This window comes from Equus caballus, chromosome 26 (assembly GCF_041296265.1).
Source record: "Equus caballus isolate H_3958 breed thoroughbred chromosome 26, TB-T2T, whole genome shotgun sequence".
Taxonomy (NCBI): Eukaryota; Metazoa; Chordata; class Mammalia; order Perissodactyla; family Equidae; genus Equus; species Equus caballus.
In genome coordinates, this window is record NC_091709.1 from 30,431,741 (window position 1) to 30,442,352 (window position 10,612).

General features: G+C 39.9%; 1 long non-coding RNA gene across 1 annotated transcript; it reads left to right on the forward strand.

Annotated features, from left to right (window-relative positions):
- Positions 1-7,173: 7,173 nt before the first annotated feature.
- Positions 7,174-8,679, forward strand: LOC138920939 (uncharacterized). The gene is made up of 2 exons (XR_011433000.1): positions 7,174-7,423; positions 8,537-8,679. It is a non-coding gene; the product is annotated as an uncharacterized lncRNA (long non-coding RNA).
- Positions 8,680-10,612: the final 1,933 nt, after the last annotated feature.

Consider the following 10,612-nt stretch of genomic DNA (forward strand, 5'->3'; position numbering starts at 1 on the left):
CTTATAAACAGCACAGTGGTTCTTGACAGTGTGTGTCAGAATCACCTGGAGGTCTTGTTTGAACACAGATTACTGGGCTTTACCCAGAGGTTCTGATTCAGTAGGTCTGGGGCGGGGCTTGAAAAATGTGCATTTCCAACAAGATTCCAGATGATGCTGATGCTGCTGGTCGGGGAACCACACTTTGAGAACCACTGGAATAGCATTAACTACCTGCAACAAGTGTGTAAATATAGATGTGTCAGAGACTCAGAATTGCTGGTTCCTTCATATCCTTCCCAAGAGAGTGAGAGATTGACTGCGGCTCAGCCCGTAGGGTGGCACCCAAACCCATGCTCTGTCTAACACAGATAGCCCTGAATTGCGGGGCTTCACCTGCAGAAGCAGCCTGGACAGGACAGAAACATCCTTACGAGATCTTCTTTTCTTTAACAAGAGAGCATCACACGTGTTCAAGACTGGAGACAAATATGCATTATTCCAGAACCCAACTAAAAAAAGGCTATGTGTGTCTTACTAAGCAAAGCCATCATGTGATTTTCTGTGCTCTGGAGCCATGTGGACGGATTTATTTATTTATTTCTTGGATTTCTGTTTTGATGAGGGAGGAGATGCTAACTCTGTGGATTTATACCTCTAATGTTGTATAGCTTGCATTTTTCAACTTTGACAAGAGCAGTTAGCAGTAAATCAAGGCCTATGACATTTTAAAATAGCAAATAAACATTGCATTCTTTTCCTTTCAACTTAAAAAGACAAAACCCATTGGAGAAAGCTAGAAAGATGTAGGAAGGGTCGTAATTTCTTCACTCTGATACGGTCTTGACCTCTGGTTTTTTTTGTGACTTTCTAGTGTTTGGTACTTCATTACCTCATTTAGTTATAAACGTAGTTCACATATTTTAGATCCTATCTTTTCCCAATTAGTTCAAATCACAAATTATGTTTCTATATAGTCTTTATATTATCATTTTAATGGTAACATTTTTATGTAGTCTATTACAATTTTTAATGAATGCATACATTTCAAATGATTGTGTCCTAATTTAATTAGCCATTTCCCTATTTTGAACACGTGTTGCTTCCTTCTTCTGAAATCATAAAAGCACAGCAAAGTGGTGCTAATTGTAACCTAAAGCTAGCCACATTTCTTCAGAGAGATAGACTCTGTCATTGAAAGCAATAGTATTTGAACTGGCGCAGTAAGCTTGGTTGATGAGAGCACAGTACTGATGAGACAAAGGTACTAATTAGGTCTAATGAGGAAAAATTCTCTCCCTCGTGGTCAGATTAGAACTCTTGATCCACTTAACATGTTACCAATGTGTGCTGTTGGGTTACCAGGTGGAGGCGTACTCATCCATCATTGCTCCAGGACAAAACTCAAATGTATTGATTGGCATCTCTGATGATATGAAATTCATTTTCCTGCAGAAAACATTTTTTACAATAATATCTGGAAATGACTTCATTCAGACATCAATCTCGTAGGAGATATTCTTCCAAAAAACAAGAAGTCCAAGGCTTATGACATTTCATCACAGGGTGATGACAGAGATACAGAATGAAGGTTTAGCATTCTAAATCTGAGAGACAATGCCCCTATCTTTAAGACTGCTCTTTTTTTGAGCACTAAAGCCACCTGCATAATGACACATCTTTTGGATCTGCCCTTCATCACAGAACTGTTCAAGGAATCATGTATGATCACAGGATCCACTGCTTGAAATGGATCACCAGTGTTACTTTCCTTCAGAGACCTTAGATGGGTTTGAAATTACATATTCACTAGTGAGATTATAAGATTACCATTTCAAACTCTGTATGCCTCAGTTTCCTCCTCTCTAAATTGGAGACAATAGTAGTTCCTACTTCATAAGTCTAATTAAATGTTTAATATAAGAAAATGCTTAGAATAACCCTGAAACTAGTAAACACCATACAAATATTAGTCGTTACTACCGTAGGACTGTTGGCAGGGAACTTATCTTTTTTGCATACCAGTGTATCCCCAGTGCCAGACTACAGTGCCTGGTCAATAGTGGTGCTCAATAGGGGCTGGCCCCGTGGCCGAGTGGTTAAGTTTGTGCGCTCCGCTGCAGGCGGCCCAGTGTTTCGTGAGTTCGAATCCTGGGCGCGGACATGGCACTGCTCATCAAACCACGCTGAGGCAGCGTCCCACATGCCACAACTAGAAGGACCCACAACGAAGAATATACAACTATGTACTGGGGGGCTTTGGGGAGAAAAAGGAAAAAAATAAAAAAAATCTTTAAAAAAAAAATAGTGGTGCTCAATAAATGTTTGTGAGTGACTTAACGGCAATTGAATGAATACATGGAGTGACTCCTTGCCCTGCTTATTTCTTGTTTTCCTTAAACTCTATAATTTAGGGATTAGGAGCAGCTGGCTGCTTGTGTTCATAACCCAAACACAAAAAGAGCTCAGCAGGTCTTAGAGGGAGATAGCAATGTCTTGTAATCACCACAGCTTAGATGATGGAAGTTTATTTCCACATGAGCTGTTTTCATCAATGAACAGTGCTTAGAACATTATTCTTGGAGTGTTAGATGTGGAAAAGATTGACTGTAAATCCATAATTTTCACAGCCATGCTCTTCAAGATTTTCTTTACTCTTACAACTGAAGAATGAAAATAAAAACAGAAATATATCCATGTGTGTAGAGGAAACCCTTGGGAAGTCTCCAGTCAAGAATTCAATTACTTTGCTGCAATACCTTATGACCCCCTTCTCGGAGTTAACTTCCTGTTTCTCTAAAATTGCAGGCATCCTTGCAAGGTGAGGAAGGGAGGGTCAGTGGAGTTGAGCATGAACTCTGATCAACAGTCCTGGTTCTGCCAGCTGGATGCATTCTGTTCTAAAAGCCCAGCTTATATCTGGTGGTTTAACTTGAAGTGTATTTTCCCAGAGTAACAACATTAGGTGTTAGGTTCCACAACCGGCCCAAGAAATCCTATTAATGGTACTGTCCATGAAAGGTAATTCGATATGAATAGTACTAGGAAATCCAGCCACTATTTGTGGTGATCTTTGTATGCAGTGTTTTCAGACATTCCATTTAGGGACCTAGAAGTGCATTTTTCTTAAAAATGAAATTAGGGACCACACTTCTTTCTACCCTCCACTTGCTGTCTTTGAAAGTAATGATGCTTCCAGTCTCTATGTAAGCAGAACGTGGCTCCTCTGGACCAGACAGAGAATGAGAAAGAGAAATCAGGGGACAACATGGAGCCCTGGAAGACAAGAATCATCTGCAGGGTAACCTCTGAACATAATCTGGCTTTTCTGAGGCTCCCAGAGCTTGATCTACAGTATGCTACAAACCCTACTGTTATTATCCTTTATGTCCAATTAGATCCTTAGCTTCCTATTAAATGATGAGTTCCTAGAAGACTGATTGTTGATTAACCCTTTATCATGACTGTCTAACCACATTGTCTGCCATGTACTAGGGGCTATATACTTGTTGAAATGAAATCCCTCCAGTTTCTACCCTTTCCTTATCTGTTAAGGAGAATTGTATAATCTGATAGTTTCTCTCCTACCTCTTAAGTAAGAATTCAGCTTTTTGATGCATCTTGTGAATTTCATTGCCAACACTTAAATGAAAATAGGGCATCTATTTCCATCCAGACTCAGTAAGGAAAGACAGTAAGCTATAAATCTTATAGGAAGATGTGCTGGCCGTGTTTCACTGTGCCAGCCAGTGTGAACCTTGGCCTTGTATGGAGAGGGGCAGCTGTACTTACCAAGAGATTTCCCAGTATGTGGTTGATTATGCTGTAGACCAGCCAATCAGGTGACTCCCAGGGGTGGAGATCTGTTGGGTTTCCAGTGTACCCTAACGTCAGACTCTGTACTTCCTACCTCGGTCTATTGGAGATTCTTCTGTGTGTTTTCAGTGACTGTCCCAACTCTTATATCTTTATTTGAGTTATCACGACTGGGACTCAGTTTCTTGGGGACAAAATACCTTGACCAAGACAATGGACCTAGGGTTTTTTTCCAAGACAATGGGTCTTTAAAGATCAAAAAAACCTGTCTTCTCCATTTCAGAGGAAACTACCTACAGGCCTTTACAGGAACTGAGGAGGATCAGGGCTCTGAAGTCTGTAGATACATTTATGAAATAAGACGTGGTGGGTAATGCTGGGAAAAAAAGAGCCCCGATTTGTAGCGTTTTCCAATTTTCGAGTATAAATACGCCCCATGATGATTTAAAGCTACTAATAGTTTAACAACCAATTTAGAAAATTTCTGTAAATTTAACAACAGATGCTTGCAAGAAACGCTTGCTTTACTGTACCACAGATGGACTAGGAGTTGAGAAGAGAAAGATCCTCAAAGATTTTTCTCCCTTCTCTTTCTCTTTCCATTTTGACCTGAGTGATGAGAAGTGGGTTTCATTTGGAGGAGACTGACCTATCTAAAAAGGAGTAAGGAAGAAAGAGAGCAGTGGATAACCACTGATGGAGGGAAGCAGTGTCCTGTCATGACGTTGAGAAAGTGAATAGAGTTTTCACTCATAAGTAAAGATTAGTGGTGTAGGGAGCAGATATACTGGGGGACGGCTCTTTATTTTACTCTTGGTGGAGTCACTTGAAAAATAAATATGGTGCACCGGTGGTCCCCTACATGAATGTATCTATCCCCTGTATACATCTTACCCCCCGAGGTTCACTTGGGTTGATAATCTATACTTGCAATGTGTAAACAGGCCAGCAGTTAGAAAAGTTCCAGAGATACTCATATGGTGGTCTGAAGGAGTTCAGGACATGTCACCTCAAATTATGTTGCTTTGGTATATTGATTATATTGAACTAAAGGCACTTGAAAAACAGCAAATGCGGGGAAAGGCTTTCTCTGAACTCTCCTTACCTGCCTAAAGACAGATCTTCCAAAAGGAACTCAATTGTCATAAATGCCCTCTCCAGGAGTTTCATCAACCAGGGAAGATTAGCTCTTATTACAGGACAGGAGGCTAGAAGTGGACACCACACTCATACAAGCTTTGTCACAAACTATCACATCTCCCATCTACTCTTCTAAGATTCCATTAACTTTCCTAAAAATCATTTACTCTCATTTAACTGTCCTACATCACCCCCTCCCCCCATTAAGACACTATATAAACTCTCAAATATCACCATTTTTTAGCATTCATTTTTTTTCCTATGATGCCTCCATACATATAATAAAAAAGGATAATAAATTTGCAAACCTTTTCTTATGTTAATCTACCTGTTTTCAGTTTATTTCAGAGACCCAGATATTGGACCTAAGAGAGTAGAGGAAAACTCTTTACACCCCCACAGTTCTATAGGAATGATTTTCCCTCACTCCCACTTTGTGTGAATAGAACCTTCCAGAATTGTACAACATGGGAGCCCTGTGTGTAAACAATATAGAAGAATTAAACCTATTGGTTATATACACCTTGATGTCACTCATTCAATCAATTTTCTCATTTTAATGATAGGAACCTGTGTGGAATGGAGTTTTAATTGACGGCCTAGGTAGTCGCTTTTTAGAGGGAACAGGCAAAACACCAGCATAGATCAATCTTCTTGGTCTTGGTTCCCGTTTTAAAAAATATTTTAAATGAGCTGTTAGTTTTAGAACAGGTTTAGATTTACAGAACAGCTGTAAAGATAGTACAGCAAGTGTCCATATATTCCACACCCAGCTTCCCCTGTCACTAGCATTTTACATTAATATGATACATTTGTCACAATTAGAGAACCAATGTTAATATCGTCAATATAAAATTATTTATATAATATATTAAATATAAAATTAAATAGAAGTATAGTAACTGAAGTCCATGCTTCCTTTGGATTTCTTTAGTTTTTCCCTTATGTCTTTTTTCTGTTCCAAGATTCCGTCCAGGAAACCACATTACATTCGGTCATCATGTCTCCTGAAGCTCCTCTTGACTGTGACAGTTCTCAAATTTTTCTTGTTTTTGCTGACCTTGACAGTTTTGAGGAAAATTAGTCAGGATTTTGGAGAGTGTCCCTCAGTTGAGATTTGTCTGCTTGTTATCGCATGCTTAGACTGAGGTTATGAGTTTTGAGGGGAAGAGCAGAGAGGTAAAGTACCATTTTCATCATATCACATCAAGTTACATACTATCAACATAATTTGTTACTGTCAATGTTAACCTCAATCATCTGGTTGGGAAAGTATTTGTCAAGTATCCCCACTATAAAGTTGCTCTTTATTTTGACCCCTATTTTTTATTCTAGGGCACTATGAATTCAGGGGATATCACATGTTTCATGGAACACTCAATGGTTTAACCTATGTATTGAAGCTACTTTACTCTGGGTATGGTTCCTTTTTTTTTTTTTTTTTTTTTGGTGAGGAAGATTGGCCCTGAGCTAACATCTGTTGCCAATATTTTTCTTTTTGCTTGAGGAAGATTGTTGCTGAGCCAACATCTGTGGCAATCTTCATCTACTTTACGTGGGATGCTGCCACAGTGTGGGTTGATGAGCTCTGCTATGTCTGTGCCCCAGATCCAAGCCCACAAACTCCAGGCTGCTGAAGTGAAGCATGCAAACTTAACCACTTCACCACTGAGCTGACTCCCTGGATATGGTTCTTAAGCCTAACAGACCACAAAATCACATTGCAGCTATAAAAATGCACATTCCTGGTCCCTCCCCCCCGCCACAAAGATTTGATTCATTTGTACAGGGAGGCCACGGATAGGAGCCTATGTTTTTAAGCACAGGTTGTTCTAACCCATTGCTCTCTAGACTGCATACATTTCAAGAAAACAGACCCAAACTGTAAAGGGAAATGAAGAAATTCTGGATACACTCAGAAGTTGCCATTTCCATTTATGTTTTGCTGGAGCAGAGGAAAATTTCATTTTGAATTTCCCTTTTGGCATCATCCCAGGGCATAACATGCAATTAGTATCTAACCCAATGCTTTCTCCCTCTTAAAAGCACTTTCGTACCCTGCTGGATGGGCAGGGCCCCTTTCCAACGTGCTGCGATAGCATTTTGTTAAAACCAATGTCCCATGGCCATGCAGCTATTTGTGGGCTTACACAGCAAAAATTGATGAAGAAATACATCCCAGATTGCAGTGGGAAGAAAAATATTATTATTAAAGAAAAACCTCAACTGACGAGCCACATTTTTATTCTGTAGGGATAGCAGAATTCACCTCATGGAAAATTTTATGCTTTTGTTTCGAAAAGCTACTTAGTAGGCCCTTTGGTTATAAAACAAAAAGGTCTGGACCGGTCTGGATTAGTGAGGAAGAGACCCAGGAAGCTTAACTGCTCTTGGTGACCAACTGAAATGGCGTTGTCCCCGGGGACGGAGAGAATGACCCAAGATGACAACTACTGTGTGGGCTTCCTTTGACCAGGCTCCAGAAGGAGTAGGTTTGAGATCCTTGGAACTTAAAGAAGACAGGGAGGGAATGGGCTGAAGTGACGTGATGGAAGAATGGGAGGTGTGAGGAGAGACAGTCAGCAAGAGAGTCCCTGGGGCGAGGAATGGTGGATCAACTTTAGGATTAGCGCCATCTGATTCTGTTTGTTGAAAATTATTCTTTTTGAAACTGATAAAAGATGAACGCAGGCATATTAAAAATTTTAAGGGTTTGAGCAAAAATTGATCCAAATCTAGCAGCATCCAATCTAGCAGATAGAAAGGAGCTCTGAGTTGCTGGACAAAATGGAAGACTTTTATAGGCAGAAGTGAGTGGGAAAAGGAGGTTTTATTAGACAAAAAAGTGGATTGGTTAATGCAGGGTTACTTCCCTTTAGGGGATGGTAAGAGTCTATTTGGCAGATTACCTAACTAGTGCTGATCGGGTGATTCCTGATCAATTGGTTTAAGAGCCCATTTCTGGGAGCCGACCCAGTGGTACAGCGGTTAAGTTTGTGTGCTTTGCTTTGGAGGCCCGGGGTTCACAGGTTTGGATCCTGGTTGTGGACCCGGCATCACTGGTCAAGCCATGCTGTGGCAGCATCTTACATAAAATAGAGGAAGATTGGCACAGGTGTTAGCTCAGCAACAATTTTCCTCAAGCAAAAAAAGGACGATTGGCAACAGATGTTAGCTCAGGGCCAGTCTTCCTCACACACAAAAAAAGAGTCCGATCCTGGGAGAGCTGAAACTGTAAAGTGTCAATTTGGTGATGTGGGACTTAGCATAAGTGACTCCATTTTGGGCCTGTTATCTTGTTTTTAACAATCCCAATCCCTCATACACTATAGCCTTGTTTTAGTGGGTCACATTCTGGGGCTGAGGAAGAAGGCAGGTCAGAGAGACATACAGCAACATCAGGAGGTAGATTCCTAGGGTCAGACATGATGGAGGAGTGGTCTGGGCCTCCTTGGAATTATAGGTGAGTGTGTTGAAATCCCCACACTTACAGGCATGGGCCTTGAGTTATTTGATCTGGGCCATCTAATGACTAGAAGACTAAAGGACTTCTTGGGACATTAGTGAGAGATACCCTAAAGATTCTCATGTCTTCCTGCAGATCTGAAAGACGAATCTGGAAGGAAACTTGGCTAACAGATGGATATCTCCTTACCATTATCCCGCCTGATTATGTTTTCCCAGTTTCCTGTGATTCTTATTGTTGGCACAGAGCTGAATTTCCAATAAACTCTTGCTAACGAAGCAGGTAGTATTTCTTCATTTATGACTTTGTTCAACTTCATCAAATCTAAATACAAAGTAAATAGAAGTTTTTTTTTTTCCTTTTGCTGACACCAAAATTCTCTTTCACGACCATATTTCCTTACACAGAGAAAAGATGTTGAGCAAGACAGGGCAGTTTAAGTACATTACAGTTGAGGGGGATGGATAGAATGACTGCTGAAATGTAAGTAAGAAACTAAGAAAAGTTATAAGGCAAAAGAAGCCAATTACAAGCTAGTAAAAATAAGATGTAAACATGAAAATAAAAAGATCCTTCTTCCCCGAAACTTAGTGCTATATATTATTTGAAAAGAGTGAACAGCACCAGAGGGAAATTTGTTTTTAATCCTCTGGGAAATGTTAATGAGGCTTCTATGTGTGTGTTTTGTGCATTCATGGCGGGGGCGCTAATGGACAAAGGAGAGAGTCACATTAGAATAGTTTCTCATAAACTGGTTGCTCATTACTTCCAGCTTCTGATAGCTGGCAGGGAGGCTGGTGAGAATTTTCTGAGGGTAAAATGTTTTATGGGTAACTATTCTCAAAAATCAGTGTTTTCATTATTGTTTTAATGTTGATCCTTTGGGTTATATATTAGTGTCCTATTGCTGCTGGAACAAATTACTAAGACAAACTCAGTGTCTTAAAACAACACAAATTTATGATTTTACAGTTCTGGAGGCTAGAAGTATGACATGGGTCACACTGGGCTAAAATCAAGGGGTCACAGGGCTGTGTTCCTTTCTGCAGGCTCTCTGGGACAATCTATTTCCTTGCATTTTCCAGATTCAAGAGGCCATATGCATTCCTTGGCTCATGGCCCCCTTCCTCCATCTTCAAAGTCATCAATGTTGAATCACTTGGTCCCTTTTTCTGTAGTCACATCTACTTCTAATACCAGACGAGAAAGGTTGTCTGCTTTAAGGACCTATGAGACTAGATTGGGCCTGCCCAAACAATCCAGGATAACCTCTTCATCTCAAAGTCATGAATTTAATCATATCTCTAAAGTTCCTTTGCCATATAAGATAACATATTAACAGGTTCTGGGCATTAGGATATGGACATCTTTGGGGGGCGGGGCGCGTTGTTCTATCTACCACAGGTTGGCTATAGATTTCACGTTCCAAGTCAACCATTTTCTCACCAGAGTCACTGAAGAAATTTTTTAGTGCAAAGTCGTGGAGAAGCTTGTAGCAAATTAGAATTTCATTATTCCTTGCATCCAATGAAAAAAGTTAAGGATCGAGTAAAGGACTAAGTTATCTAATTTGATAGCCTTGGAGTGTTACTGGTGTTGGATAATTTGATATCTCACTTGAATCTTTTCCTTGAATCAGTCATTTTTATAATTGTTCTTAACCACTTCAGCTTGGAATATATACAATGGTCATGGCTAGTTTCTTATGAAAAGAATTAGGGTTGTTTTTTTAAGCCATCACTAGAAAATACCTCTTTGAGCTATCAGACCAACAGAGATCATGAGAGATGCACTTCCGGTGAGACCTTGCCAGATTTAGAAAACCGCGACAGCCAGCAACCTCAGGAGAGGAGAAGTTGACTTAGAGGCAGGAAATTATGGACTCTCCTGAGAAAAAGAAAAGGTCATCCAATAATCTAGAGTAACACTTACCCAACAGAAATATAATGTGAGCACATATGTAATTTAAATTTTAGCAGCCACATTAAACAAAGTAAAAAAAAAAAAACTGGTGAAATAAATTTTTACAATATATCCAAAATGTCATTTCAACATGCAATCAACAGAAGAAATGACTGATGAGATACCAAGAAATTCTTTTTTTTGTATTACAAATTTGGGATCTGCTGTCTACAGGACATCTCAATTCAGATGAGCTAGATTTCGAGTGCTCACTAGCCACGTGTGGCTGCTAGAGTCTACTACATTGGC